General features: G+C 43.9%; 1 protein-coding gene across 4 annotated transcripts in view; it reads left to right on the forward strand.

The window, feature by feature from the left end:
* TSPAN17 (tetraspanin 17) overlaps positions 1–16,122 on the forward strand; it is a 117,403-nt gene that overhangs the window by 3,978 nt on the left and 97,303 nt on the right. The window lies entirely within an intron of this gene.

A 16,122-nucleotide genomic window follows, 5' to 3' on the forward strand; every position in this document is an offset into this window, starting at 1 on the left:
AAACTATTGGCCCACGAACACCGAAATCGTGTCACGCCATCACCAACCCCCAAACAGGAGGACCGGGAATTGGTTGCATATTTCCACAGCACAAACACTGGCTGCTAATATTGTAGGTGACATGTTGGTTTAATATACCGTGTTTCTCTGAAAATAAGATAGGGTCTTGTATTATTTTTTGAGTTAGGGCTTATTTTTAGGGGATGTTATTTTTTTTCCATGAGCAACAATCCACATTTGGTCTTGACCCCCCCCCCCCCCCCCAAAAAAAAAAAATCAATATTTATTAAAATGTAATAATGTCATACGGTGCATGAAAACCTGTCTCCTCTTAACCTCGTAATAGAAACACTGGGGGGCCCTAAGAGTGGGGTCTGCGGGCAGACGTCTAGTTTTCCCTCTCCCCCCAACGCCAGCACTATCTGTAACTAGGGCATATGTTTGGAGTAGGGCTTATATTTTAAGGAACCTATCCTGTCCTTTTTAGCATGTAACCTGTACTCACTGCAGTTAGTGTGCCAATGTCACTCAAATCCGCTTTGAAAAATCCCATGCTTGCGCAGTGTATTGTGGAGGCACGCTTGTGCATTGACGAACGGCTGGCCGGTCTTGCACCGTAACGAGCGACTACATGCAGTTTTACCGAGTACTACACTCAGCTTCAGTGTGCACGAGTCACGGCTCCCCGACTGACACTGCGCAAGCGCAGCTCTACAATACACTAGCGTGGGATTTTTCAATGCGTATTTGAGTGACGTCGGCGTACCCCCAGGAACTTCATTCAGTTTGCTTGGGCGGCACCAACCGTGCCTGAATCAAATGAAACACCCGTACAACTAAAAATGAGCAGGTGCGATCTGACTATATAAAGAGCTTTTTGTACATGATTAGTCCTCCGCCTTTAGTGAAAAAAGAATTAACGTGTTAGTGATGCACATTGCATCACTAACGAGCACTGGGGATAGTTTACATGCTAAAAAGGACATGACAGGTTCCCTTTTAAGCATACTTCAAAAATCCTGTCAAATCATGGCGGTGCTTTTTTTTTTTTTTTTTTTTTTTGATCGGTCTTATTTTTGGGGCAACACAGTAATGTACTAGGTATAATTCCGGTCTGAAGAAAAGTTATCCTTAACTTGCCAAATATTTGATGACTTTTAAATCAGTATTGCTCCAAATATTGGAACCCCCATTGACTGGCATTATTGGCCATTTTTATCCCTGTTAGAATGGAGCGAGTGTGAGAATGTGGATAGGTGATTAACTTTTCTTCACAGGAGAACTACTTACTGATATGACGTACAGTTATGTCCTATTCTGGCTCACTAGCCTTGTTGCGGACTCATGAACTAAACCCACATCTTTGCTGGCAGATGATGGCTGTATTATTCAGCCATCCTCCGCCTCTGTTCGGCTATAGCATTGCTGTACATAACACAAGCAATTGACAATCACAGGTTCAAGTCTCCTGAGGGGAGGAGCAAATACAGTAAAAAGTTAAAAAAATAAATAAAAAAAGTTTGCATCGCCCTCTTTTGTTCCCCATTAACAAATTTAAAAAAAATACACTTTTGGTATCGCTACATCCAAAAGAAGTCAGATCTGTCAAAATATAAAACTAATTTACCTGTTTGGTAAACGATGAAATGAGAAAAGAATCAAAACTCCAGAAATGCGTTTTCATGGCTGCAATAATGTAAAAAAGGCAATAAGAGGCGAGCAAACTGTATCTATCCCAAAATGATATCAATAAAAACTTCGGCTCAGGGTGCGAAGAAAACAAGCCCTCACACCACCATAAAGTCAGGATTGAAAGCGTTACGGTTTTCGGAAAATGGAAACACGCAAAATTTTCTTGTTTCATCACTTAACCCCCCCCAAATGCTACACTTGCTTGTAATCTCTAATCGTATTGATCTGAAGAATTATTTTGCCAAGTAATTTTGTACCGTGCAATGATCGCTGCAAATAAAATGCCCAAAAAGTAAATGTGCAACCGCAGTTTCTTTTCTCTTTCATCATACTTAGATATTTCGCCCCCATTTTCCACTACATCACATAAAATAGATGGTGTAATTCCAAGGACATCTTGTCCAACAACAGGCAAGTCCTCAGACTGCTTCATTAATGGAAAAATAAAAGCATTATGGCTCTTGGAAGACGGGGAAGCAAAAACAAAAATGCCAAAAAAAAAAATGCCTGGTCGGGAAGGGGTTATGTAACTTTTCCATACACCTTAATAGGAATCTGTCAGAAGGTTTTTGCTATATATTCTGAGGACAGCATGAAGTAGGGGTTAAAACACAGATTTCATTGCTGTGTTAAGTTAGGCTCTGTGTGGTGTTGCTTGCTTACACTGAAAGTTTTATCACCTGGTGATTGTCATTGTCTGGATTACAGCAGTGCTTGCATGCTAATCCGACTCCACCCCCCCCCTGTGATAAGCAGCTCCAGGTCTGTAGACTGTGTAGATGAATAACGCCGAAAATACTCGATTAGGACACGATCATGCTCGCTCATCACTACTGCACACAGCAAGCTAAGTGATACATCGTGGGATTCGGGGGGATGTTCTCTTTGCTTACATCATGCTGCCCTGAGATGAGGTAGCAAAAACTTGCTGACAGATTCCTGCAGTCTGGCATCCATGAAAACTGTTTGGTGCTAGGTTATGAGACATTCTGAATTATCCAGTTATTGCAAACTATCTATAATATAATGCTAGGAGCATCACTCTGTCCGAAACCTTTATAGACTGCGCAAGCGCAACGCGCTTGCGCAGTCTGGACCCCACAGAGTAACACATCCGGGGGTGAGGAGTGTGGCCCAGGAGATTGCGGTATGCGTAAGCACTGAACGCATACCGTGATCTCCGGCACAACAAGTTACCGATCCGGTATTGCCGCGGGGTCTCGCCGTGGTGTCAGGAGAGGGCGGGTTGTAGCGCCAGGATCAGCGTCCGCGCTTTCCAGCGCCATTTTGTTGAAGACATACTGCAGTGTGTCTTCAATAAAATGGCACCGAAAAGCGCGGACTGCGCAGGCACCGATTCAGGCGGCACAATCCCGCCCTCTCCTGACATCACGGCACAACAACTTACCGATCCGGTATTGCCGCGGGGTCTCATCGTGTTGTCAGGAGAGGACGGGTTGTGGCGCCGGAATCGGCGCCTGCGCCGTCCGTGCTTTCCTGCTCCATTTTATTGAAGACACTACAGTGTGTTTTCAAGAAAATGGCGCCGATCCCGCTCTCTCCTGACATTACGGCATTTCCACCCAACAAAAAAAAGGCGCTGGACAGCGCGGTCTGCGCAGGCGCAGATTCAGGCACCACAGTGTCCCCAGCCCCCTCTGCTCACATCACGGATTTTTTTAAATATGTAACTGACGCCCACACTTCGCCACCATTTTAAAACCCCTGCCCACACAGATGACAGCACTGATTTATTTAAATATGTAACCGACACCCACAATTCGCTCCCATTTGAAAAACGCAAGATTTCTGCGCCACACAGTGCCTCTAGTCTATGTATTTAAAAAAAAAACAAAAACATTTTGAACTTATATATATATATATATATATATATATATATATATATATATATATATATATACATATACAGACAGTCAGTCAGTCAGTCCCTATATACAACGTTAGCAGAGCACTCAGCGGTGCAATCCAGAGACTTTCTACTGAATATGTATATAAAATATGTCAGGGGAGCAAGCCAGCCACTTTCTACTGAATATATGACAGATATTGACATACCAGGATGGGGGGCAGGATGGGAGCAGCACATTACATGATGGGGGATTAGGATGGGAGCAGCACATTACAGACTAGGGGTGCAGGATGGGGGCGCATGATGGGCACGCAGGATGAGAGCAGCACATGACAGGATGACAAGATGGAACTGCACATGACAGGATGGGGGCAGCACATGACAGGATGTCAGCACCACATGACAGGATGACAAGATGGAGGTGCACAAAACAGGATGAGGGCACAGAATGGGGGCGCAGGATTGGAGCAGCATATGACAGGATGGGAGCGCAAGATGGTAGCAGCACATACCAGGATGGAGACCATATACCAATATAAATTCTCGACACCCGGGCGTAGAACAGGTTTAATAGCTAGTAATATACTAATCTCGCAGGTTGGTTTCACATCTCCAATATTCACAGTCTGAAAATGAACCGCGGCAACTGGACCATTCTGTGGTTCCTTAACCTGGGACTCTACAGCCTCATATATGGCTATGAAGCTGTTGAATTTTGATTTAGTCACAGGGCTGGACCTCCAATTTACTGCTGTACTTCTTAACACCCATTTGATATTTGCAGAATTTGATCAGTATTTTAACCCTCTTCAAAAAATCCCACTAACGATCTGTATCCAATGCTTGCGAAAGATTTTTGTAACCCGTTCACATGCGCCGTAAAAAAAAAAAATCGCCATGAAGCCTCTGCTACTCTGTAAAAATAACATCTATGTGACTCATGTTGCCATCCCTTTTGTGGAATTAGCACAGAAAAGCTGCCATATTATCCCCATTCAATGGGACTAAACTTGTTCAGATATGCCTCATGTCTTCGGTACAAATCTGAGTGCCAACTTTTCTGCTGTGGATTCCCTAGTAATTGCAAATTGGACTGGGACGACCCCGATACCGGAGAGCACATCTATGCAAAAGAAATTTCTGCGCTCCTTGGTGCGTTCTATTTGACCTACGCTAAATTTAATAAACCTACTGCGGAGGTCATAATTGTTTTTTGTATTTGATAGGCAGCTAAAAAAAATATTGCAAATATTGAACATGCCTGCTGTCTTTGGGTCATACTTGATTCCGAGCTTTCCTTCACCCCCCACATACGATCACTGGCTCGCTCTTGTCATCTGCAACTCAAAAACATTTCTAGAATTCGACCTTTTCTTACTTTCGACTTTGCAAAAACTTACTGTTTCTCTTATTCTCGTCTGGACTATTGTAACTCTCTACTAATCGGTCTCCCTCTTAGGCCTGTTTCACACATCAGTTTTTTCTGTCAGTTGTAATCCGCCAAAATGGCGGAAAACGGATCCGCCTGCGTACGGATATGAACGTGTTCCACCGGACCGTTTTTTTGACGGATCCGGCGATGGAAGAAATTTAAAGGAACAGCTGTCTGAGGAGGAGAGAGAGAGAGAATTTTTCAGCCGCCAGAACCGAGTTTAGGGTTAAATTTGCGGCTGAGTCAAGTCCTCCGGGCATGCGCAATGTAAAATGCGGATCCGGCCGGCCGAAAAAACGTTGCATTGTCCGTCCAGGCATGTCGGCGGACGCCAAAACTTCGGCGGATCCGCAAAAAACCCCGCATCCAACAGATGGCCATCCGTCAATATCCACCGGTAATGCAAGCGCAATGGTAGATCTGTTTTTTTTTTTTTTTTTTTTTTTTTGCCAATCGACGGATTTTGACTGATGGTAACAGACGGATGTGTGAAACAGGCCTTACCAAATTCTCCCCTCTCCAATCTGTCTTGAATGCTACAGCCAGGATCATATTCCTCACCATTCATTATACTGATGCCTCTACCTTGTGCCAGTCCTTACACTGGTTACCCATCCACTCCAGAATTCAGTATAAACTTTTTACCCTCACCCACAAAGCTCTCCATGGCTCAGCACCACCCTACATCTCCTCCCTTGTCTCAGTATACCATCCTACCCATGCCCTCCGTTTTGCTAACGACCTGAGATTAACATCCTCAATCAGAACCTCCCACTCCCGTCTCCAAGACTTTTCACATGCTGCGCCAATTCTTTGGAATGCACTACCCAGGATAATTCGATTAATCCCCAATCCCCACAGTTTTAAGCGTGCCTTAAAACGCATTTCTTCAGACTGGCCTATCGCCTCAACTCATTAACCTAATTATCCCTGTGTGGCTCATTCAAAATTTTTACCATAACCAGGTTCCTCGTATCATGTTCTCACACCCTTTAGGCGTTTAATAGCCTCCTGTATCTGTACTGTTACACATACTGGTTGTTTACCTGTTCATGCAGCATTACATGATCACCCGATTTCCTACATTACAGCTGGTCATAACATCGAAACCAATTGTGACCACCCACCTTTCGTGTCTACCTTTTTTCCTCATAGATTGTAAGCTTGCGAGCAGGATCCTCATTCCTCTTGGTATCTGTTTTGATCTATGTGATTATTGTTATGCTGTAATGTCTATTGTCTGTCCAAGCCCCCTCTGAAATGTAAAGTGCTGCGGAATATGTCGGCTCTATAGAAATAAAATTATTATTTAATATGATTTGACATTTTAGCAAAACAGTTGTAATCAAGCCCCATCTGTTTCAGATTTTTTTGGGCCTGATTTATCCAGGGTTTTTTTTTTTTCTTTGCCAATTTTCTGGTGTACAGCACTTTGGCATCAAAAACACCAAAAGATTCATTCTCTGCCAAAGTGGACAGAGCTTGGCTGGAATGTGGCAAAGCTTGCCTTGCAAATTCGTCACAATTTACACCAGTAATTTGCTTCAGTCCAAGACTAGAGTAAACTATCTGGTGGAGATGCACCCCAGTTGTAAGATGTGCCTAATTCATTAAGGGGAACCTGTCGTGTTGCCGCTATAAGATGCGGCCACTGCCTTTCGGGGCTTGCATTCTGTAGATAAGCCCCCGGTCTGACCTGAAAAATACGTTTTATTATACTCACCCGGGGGCGGTCCGGTCCAATGGGTGTTGTGGGTCCGGAGTCCTCCATCTTCTTGCGACACCATCCTCCTGCTTGCATCATCACTTCCCGCTCCTGCGCACTTCTCTGTCCTGTTAAGGGCAGAGCAAAGGTACTGCAGTGTGCAGGAGCTGGGAAAGGTCAGAGCGGCCCAGCGTCTGCGCACTGCAGTACTTTTCTCTGCCCTCAACAGGGCAGATCAGTACACCTGCGCAGGAGCGAGACACGAAGCAAGCTGGATGACAACATCACATGAAGATGGGAGGCGCTGTACCCGGACCTGCGAAACCCATTGGACAGGACCACCCCCGGGTGAGTATAATAAGTTATTTTTCTTCTCTTGCAGGTCGGATCGGGGGCTTATCTACAGCATTATAGAATGCTGTAGATAAGCCCCAAAAGGCAATGGCCACATCTTATAGTGGCAAAACGAGATGACAGGTTCCCTTTAAGTGGTATATGCCTCTTAATGAATTGCACATACCTCACGGACCTGGTGCCTTTATTAAGACTGGCATGCAAAATGGCAGGCTTATTTTTCATAGTTGTCTGGATTGGAAGGTGATTTTATATTTTTCCGCTGTTAGATTTTTGTGCACCTGTACTGGAGCAGCTGTTGTGGCCTGTCACCAATGGCGATAACACGTTGACTTGGTGAGTTGACACGTCTGCTCCTGGTGAGTTGATGAGGATGTTTAGCCTGTTTTTTTCATTCTCCAGTACACTGGTAAACAGATCTGAATGTAGAAGTTAAGCTCTGTGAAGAATGAGGATTAATTGTAATTCTCCATCCCCCTCCCGGTCCGTCACCTGCTTCCATGGTAATGTCGCCCCCAGTAAGAATGCCAGTCCCAGACCTGACTACTTTGTGTTAGGAAAGTCGTTTTACTACCTAGTATTCCTATTTTGAATGGTTGGGTAATGTTACCACATGCAGTGTACCAATTTAGTCATATCCTAGAGTGAAGTGAGGCCATTCTATACATTCTTAGTTTGATCTGCCTAAATGTTTTTTCTGCTTCTAATGAACACAGAATGATGATGGAACAAGTCAATCAGCACACTTTACCCACGTTCAAGTAAACTGTATAGGGAACAAATAATCATTAATAGGATTATGTGGTGTCCATACAGTTTTCATACTGTTGGGAGAGCATCCTGTTAATAAAGATTATTTAAAGTACCTTGGTCGGGCAACAATTTATTGTTCTGCTCATTTGTTGATCCATAGAATGTTTAAATGTCAGTAATGGAGAACGCTCATTTGGCTTGTTATCGGGAAGGCTGTAAGTAGAGAAGATACATTTTCTTAAAATATTACATTTTTGGGGGGTTTTGTAGCTGTTTTGAGAGTAAGGCCGGTGCCCACAATCCGGAAGTAGCAGCGCTTTGGACACAGCACATGTTCGAGTCCAAAGTGCTGCCGTCTACTGAACGCAGGTAAATCCGCATTTGATCACTGAACCGTGGAGGTTCACTGAGTCCAATACATTCTATTGGTGATATCTCTTGAGCAGACTCGCGTCTCCGCAGGAGAAATTGACATTGTGGTCTGGAAACATGCGCCGCATGTCCATCTCCGCAGGTGATCCGCAGACGTCTGTGGACGCGTAGTGGGTATGAGATTTCTTGAAATCCCTTCCACTAAGCTGTAACATCTGATCGCCTCGAGTTTGACGCTGCATAAATACGCCAAACCCACAGTAACTATGGGTCGTGAGCACATATCCTTATAAATTCTGTGGCTAGATGCTCCCTTGAATTGTGTATTACAAAATATCTTTATATATAAAAGTGTGTGTGTATCACCAACCAATCACAAGGCATCTTTCATTTCACCTGAGCTGTGATTGGTTGCTATGAGCAACAGTTTTCCTTGCAACCAATCACTAAGCATCTCTCATGTCACCAGAGCTGATTAAAAGAAGCTGAGCTGTGATTGGTTGCTATGAGCAAGTTTTCCCACAACACCTCAGCAGACACTGACATGGTGGGAGAAAACTAGCATCCCCAGGAACATAAGCTCCCAGCCATTGTCTGCCCCCAGAAAGGAGCAGTGAGTACATGACAGAAATGCATCCCCCCCCCCCCCCTGTGCCCATAATACCCATTACACATCCGCCATCTCATAGTCACATCTTCCCTCTTAAAGGGATCATTGGTATGGAAGTCAGAGCAAATCCATCCAGTCCTTTAGTTTTGATCCCAGGTCTCTCTTAAAGGGATCCCTGGTATGGAAGTTAGGACCGTTCCACTCAGCTCTGTGGTTCTGACCCCAGGGTCTCTTAAAGGGATCATTGGTATGGAAGTTAGGGCAAATCCACTCTGTGCTTTGGTACAGACCCCAGGCCTTTTTTACAGGGATCTCCGGTATGGAAGTCAGGGCAAATCCATCCAGCGCTTTGGTTCCGACCCCAGGCCTCTCTTAAAGGGATCCCCGGTGTGGAAGTCGGGGCAATTGCCTTGAAATGCTTTGGTACTGACCCCAGGCTCTCTCAAAGGGATCTCCTTTATGGAAGTTAGGGCAAATCCCTCAGCGCTCTGATTCTGACCCCAGGGTTCTATTAAAGGGATCATTGGTATGCAAGTCAGGGCAAATACTCAGCCTCTGGTTCTGATCCCAGGCTCCTCTTAAAGGGAACCCCGGTATGGAAGTGAGGGCAAATCCACTCTGTGCTTTGAACTGACCCCAGGCCTCTCTTAAAGGGATCTCCGGTATGGAAGTTAGGGTGAATCCCTCACCGCTCTGATTCTCACCCCACACTTCTATTAAAGGTATCATTGGTATGGAAGTCAGGGCAAATCCACTCAGCGCTCTGGTTCTGACGCCAGGCCTCTCTTAAAGCAGTCCCTGGTATGGAAGTTAGGACTGTTCCACTCAGTGCACTGGTTCTGACCCCAGGCTGACGGGATGATGTGGAATATTAGGGGTAGTTGTCCGGTGGCTCTGGCTGATGGGATGATGTGGGATATTAGGGGTAGTTGTCCGGTGCCTCTGGCTGATGGGATGATATGGGATATTTAGGGTAGTAGTCCAGCGGCTGTGACGGGATGATGTGGGATATTAGTGGTAGTAGTCCAGCGGCTGTGACGGGATAATGTGGGATATTACTGGTAGTAGTCCGGTAGCTCTGGCTGACGGGATGATGTGGGATATTAGGGGTAGTAGTCTGGTGGCTCTGGCTGATGGGATGATATGGGATATTAGGGGGAGTAGTCCGGCGGCTGTGACGGGATGATGTGGGATATTAGTGGTAGTAGTCTGGTAGCTCTGGCTGACGGGATGATGTGGGATATTATAGTGAATGTGGCTATGCGGAGTGCGTGGGGCTCTACACTCTATCTGTTTCATTTTGTATGGTAAAAATTAAAATGTCAAATTTTTGCAGACTTTGCTTACGCCCCGAGTCTCACTAATGTAAAAAGTATATATGCCATATGTCAAGACGATCGAACAATATTTAGAGGTTTTTTCAATGTTAAGTATTTTTTATTAGAAATTCAAACCATTAAAAACTTAGAATAATAGTGACAATAAACAGTAACATTGATAGGCAGTATCATACGTATTAAATGATTTACACTAATGTGCTGTGAAAGATGCAACTCCTTCTTTTGTTCGCTTGGCGATGGCTTTTCTATGATACTCGACAACTCTTAACAAGAACTGTTTCTATTGTTCATCGCTGATTGAATTATTAAACTTCTTTCTCAGAGGCATGCCCCTTTTGGCGGTGTCATTCACCACCTTAGGCCTGTTTCACACTTCAGTTTTCTGGCGTCAGTCAAAATCCGTCGTTAGCAGAAAAAAACAGATCCGACGGATTTGCCTGGTGGATTCTTTTTTCCCATAGTGCTCATACTCGCATGCGAGGAACTGACGAGTCTTGCATGTTAACACCCGGCACTGCTGCCGGCACTCGGATCGGAGCGTTCAGCTGCATAGAAATATATGCAGCTAAACACTCCGATCCGAGTGCCGGGTTTTGACGTGCGAAACTCATCCGAGTTTCTCGCATGTGAGTATGAGCCCATAGACTTGTATTAGCAACGGATTCTGAAGGATGGTCTTCCGTTTCTTCTGTCAAGCAGCAGATCCGTCAGAAAATAGGTGTCCGTCGGCCAGAAACAACGTCCATAGGAACGTTTTTTGTCTCCGTCGAAAAGGCTGACAGTCCGTCGTCTGCTATGGACGCTTATGGGCGACAGATCCGTCGCCATCGTCATATGACAGAATCCGTCGGTGCATTCCGTTTCTTCAAACTGAGCGTGCCCAGAACAATTTCTCTTCATTTAACCCCAAAAGCTATTCTGACACTGAAAAAGTCTTTCTCTTGCTCTCTCTCTCTCATCCTGTCCCTTTAAAATTCCACCAAATGCTGCTTTGACGGATCCGTAAAAAAAAGGATCCAGTGCATCCGTTTTTTACAATCTGCACCGGATCCGTTCTTTTCAACACTGACGGATTTGACTGACGCCAGAAAACTGAAGTGTGAAACAGGCTAAAGGCTGTGCGCACACGTAAGCGTTTTTTTCGTGTTTTTAAGCTTTTTTACAGGAAAAAACGCTTAAAAGAAGCATCCCATTCATTTTAATGAATTCTGCACTTTTTGTGCATATTGATGCGTTTTTTCCGCGAAAAAAATGCATTGCGGTAAAAAACGCAGCATGCTCATTAATTTCGTGGAAAAATCCACATTTCTAACTATTTTCTATGAGACCGGGGGTGCTCTGGAAAAAAAATGCATAAAAAAAGTGCGTTTCCTGGGAAGGAGTCTGGTTTTCAGTCAGGAATTTTCAGCCTATGTGGGTACATACACCAAGAAGCTCCATCAATCGGTGGCTCAGTGGTTAGCTGACAACATCTGCAAGGAGTTGTCAGTTGTCAGACAACATCTGCAAGGAGTTTGTATGTTCTCCCCGTGTTTGCGTGGGTTTCCTCCGGGCACTCCGGTTTCCTCCCACATTCTAAAGACATACTAATAGGGAATTTACCGTAGATTGTGAGCCCCATCGGGGACAGTGATGATAATGTGTGCAAACTGTAAAGCGCTGCAGAATATGTTAGCGCTATATAAAAATAAAGATTATTATTATTATTATCAATGCTCTTAGTCTATCACTGCAATATTCTTCTGCGTTGTGGATCCCAAATAATTCAAAGAATGTCTTTGTTTTACTTGTAACAAAATCGCGGAGGTCTTTTCCTTCAAATATTAGGTTTTTACCTTCCAACTGTTTCAGTTCCTTTTTCTTTTCAGGTTTCATTCTTAAATTCTCAAACCTCTTCTCCTTCTCAGCCTGACCGATACGTTCATCTAAAAATGCCACTCCTGTTAGTTTCTGACAGATACCAAATGTGTCTCTTAGCCACTGTGAGGGCACGTTCTCTGACATCTTTATCTGGATAATATTGCAAAAGTTGTAGCATCTCCAAATCATTCTTTGGAGCCCATCGTCTTACTATTGCCTCGTGCCAAAAGCGGACATATATGAGACAGACAAAACGTGCTACTTTTCTTATTCCTTTCAATTCGGTATTAGAAATATGCAATTGTGTAGTGAATAGCACAAGTTTGAGTACATATATGGCCTTTGCCATCCACCTTGCTTCAGTCAGAGCCCCTGGAACCCTAAATTCGAAATCGTTTTCATCCCAACCTCCAAGATATAGAAGTGATAGTTGTAATAGCTCTTTGTAATCTTCTCTTGGATGACTGCCATCTTTCAAGACATTGTTGAGGTAGTCCACCATTTTCACACGTTGTCCTTCATTTTCAACCGTAATTCTGCCGGAGACACACTGACTCTAATGCAATCCCCCTTTGTGTACAAGGACTTCTGTTTAACTTCTGCTCTTTAAAAATGTATTATTTTTATTATTATTATTATTATTATTATTATAAAAAAAAAAAATAATTTCCTGCATCCTTGTTCAAGAAAAAGAAAATTGAAAAGATATGGAGAGGATAATAAAAGCTGCTAAATGGGAACAAGAGTATGAATCTGTTTTAGGAAAGAAAAGAAAGGGGAAATATTGATTATTCGACACCGAGGCCATATTCAGATTGCTCTGCACTGAAGTCCTCCCCAAGTACAACATAAGGCTAGTAACCCAGGTATTAGGAAACCCCTTTTCTAGGTGGCCGGAGACATTTGTGCAGACTGTGGGGAAGGCTGTGGATTTTCTATATGCAGTATGATCTTTGTCATGCTGAGTTGTCACAAAATTTTGTCTCTAAAGTCACATTTTGTAAGAGGTAAAAAACGTGCTGCAAAATTTGTGGCATAAAAAGTGTCAATAAGGGGATAATGTGATATATTGTCATTTTTCTGGTCTATGTAAAGTTGCTATAGTTTAAGATTTGCATGAAAAAAAACAACAAAAATATACAGTGGCATGCAAAAGTTTGGGCACCCCTGGTCAAAGTTACTGTTATTGTGAACAGTTAAGCAAGTTGAAGATGAAATTATCTCTAAGGCTAGTTTCACATTAGCGTTTTTTTGCGCAGCGCATCGTGCGCATAAAAAACGCAAAGAAAAACGCAAAACAAATGTGCGTTTTTTTTTCTTCATGCGCACGCTGATGCGTCAAAATAACGCAGTGTTACTTGCGTTTTACATGCGTTTTTGCATGCGGTTGCGTTTTTTATGCGCATGCGTTTTTAGGTGTGACATTTCACAATAGCAAAATCTTTGACCACCAATGGGTCACCAGTGGGCGTGTTTCATTGGAATGTTTTATAGACCCTGTACTGCTGAATTCATCAGATTTTGCTGCTGTTTCCGGTGTCAAGATGGACTTGCGTCTGGATAATTTCCGCTTCAAGCTGGATCTTGACATTGCGCTGTCTCAGGCGTATGTCTTTTGTTGCCAGCAAGAAAGGGAGAGGGAGAGACAGCAGAGACGGCAGCGGCGTAGGTTTTGGAGGCATCCAATCATCGAACTCCGGCCAAGCCGTGGAGCATATCACACGCTGTACAGCGAGCTACAGGAAAACCCGGAGAAATTTGCTGACTATACACGGATGTCCCAGGAAAGCTTCCTTGACTTGCTGGGTATGGTTGAAGGAAACATCCGGAGAAGGGACACTCAGCTCCGGCGTGCCATTCCTCCCGAAGAAAGGCTCCTTGTCACCTTACGGTATGTATGTTGTTATGTTTGCATAATTTTTTTGGCTTTTTATTTTTTTTTTTTTTTGGTCCAAAAAATTAGGTTTTTTTTGGCTATTGATTTTTAACATTATTTTTGTGAAATTGCTTTTTTGCATAATGGTTTTTCTTCTGGCATGTACTAATCCCAAGCCTTTATAAAATGTTTTTTTGCTATGTTGTATTAAAAAAACATGCAAAATAGTTAGGCCATGTACTTTTTTATTTTCAGTGTTTTTAGTAATACCCAAGACAGAAATATAATTATTTTTTCTTTTTATGTTTGGCAGGTTCCTGGCAACTGGAGAGAGTCTTTCATCCCTGCATTTCCAGTACCGGCTGGGAATCTCAACTTTATCTGGGATTGTTGCCAACACCTGCAGGGCTCTGTGGGATGTTCTGTGTCCGGAGTTTCTGCCATTGCCCACTGCCGAAAAGTGGCTTCAAATATCGGAGAAATTCTGGGCAGTCTGCAATTTCCCGAACTGCCTAGGAGCGGTGGACGGGAAGCACATCCGCATCACAAAACCCGCAAGAAGTGGCTCCGAGTACTACAACTACAAGAAGTACTTTTCCACAGTCCTAATGGCCATTGCGGATGCAGACTGCCGGTTTGTGGCGGTGGACATAGGGGCATTCGGACGGGGCAACGATTCACAGACTTTTAAGAACTCTGATATGGGCTGGAGGTTGTACGGCAACCATTTCAATTTTCCACTGGCACGGCCTCTTCCCCAAACCCAAACTCCACCACTGCCATTTGTAGTGGTTGGGGATGAGGCATTTCAGATGTGCCCAAACCTGCTGAAGCCGTACTCCAGCCGTGACTTGGACCACCGCAAGAAAATTTTCAACTACAGGCTTACGAGGGCTCGCAGGACTGTAGAGTGCGCCTTTGGCATTCTAGTGTCCAGATGGCGAATTCTCAGCACCGCCATCAATCTCAAAATGGAAACAGTTGATGAGGTCGTGAAGGCATGCGTGGTTCTCCACAATTTTGTTATGGCAAAGGAGCGGCCGAACTTTGACATGGATGAGCCTGCTGCCAACCCTTTGCCAGATTTTACTCAGCACCCTCTTCGGTCCTCAGTCGAAGTTGCCCAAATGAGGGACCAATTTGCGGACTACTTTTTATCCGATGTTGGTCGTGTAGCATGGCAGGATCAAATGGTTTAATAGTTTTGTTGTTTGTTAAAAATAAAATACATGGTTTTTTATACCTGTACCCAGTGTACTGTGTCTTAATAAACTCCACTACTCATCTGCCCAGGTTAAATTGAAGAAAGGGAAACCACCATAAAAAAAAAAAATATATATATATAAATATAAATATAAATATATATATATATATATATATATATATATATATATATATATATATATATATATATATATATATATATATATATAAAAAAAATATATATAAATTTTTTTTTTTTTTTGGTGGTTTCCCTTTCTTTACTTTCTACCGGATGGTCAGCCATCCAACTCTGAAAGGGATACTATATTTCATTTTTGTTTTATATATATATATATATATATATATATATATAAAAAAAAAAGAAATATAGTATCCCTTTCAGAGTTGGATGGCTGACCATCCGGTGTAAAGTAAAGAAAAACAAACCATAGTGTAGGGCGCAGTGTGTGCAGGCGGCGAAAGACACAATAACCAAACATTATTTTGAAAAAAAAATATAACATTTATTTAAATTATTTTTTAGTTGCTGGAAACTGGGGGGTGTGGAGGGATGAGGAACGGCTTTGGGTGGAGTAAGGGGTTCTAGGGGAAGGAGGAACCAAAGAAGTGGGGGAAGGGAGCTGAGGCAAGGAAAGTTGTGAAGTGGGAGGTGAGGGAGGAGGGAGGGTAAGAGTCCTCCTCTTTGTTTTTTTAGGACGGTGGCCCGTCGTCTTCCTGCTGTCCTCGCTTGAGCCTGAGGACTGGCTAGACCCCGGGGACCGCCTTGAGCCTCTGGACCGCCTTGAGCCTCTGGACTGCCTTGAGCCTCTGGAACGCCTGGAGGCTGGGGACTGGCTGGAGCTGGGGGACCGCCTGGCACTTGTTGACCGCCTGCCAGGATCTTGTTCCAGCTGTGGCATGCTGGAGGTGGTGGATGTCCTGGCAGGGGCCGTAAATATTGAATGCGGGTCCCCCAGCTGATGCTGCTCCGAGGTGGTGGTGGTGGTGGTGGCGGTCCATGCAGGCGTGGTGGCTGTGGCGGTCCATACCGGGGT

Source organism: Dendrobates tinctorius, unplaced genomic scaffold (assembly GCF_039654945.1).
Source record: "Dendrobates tinctorius isolate UK_male_01 unplaced genomic scaffold, ASM3965494v1 ptg000139l, whole genome shotgun sequence".
Lineage (NCBI taxonomy): Eukaryota > Metazoa > Chordata > Amphibia > Anura > Dendrobatidae > Dendrobates > Dendrobates tinctorius.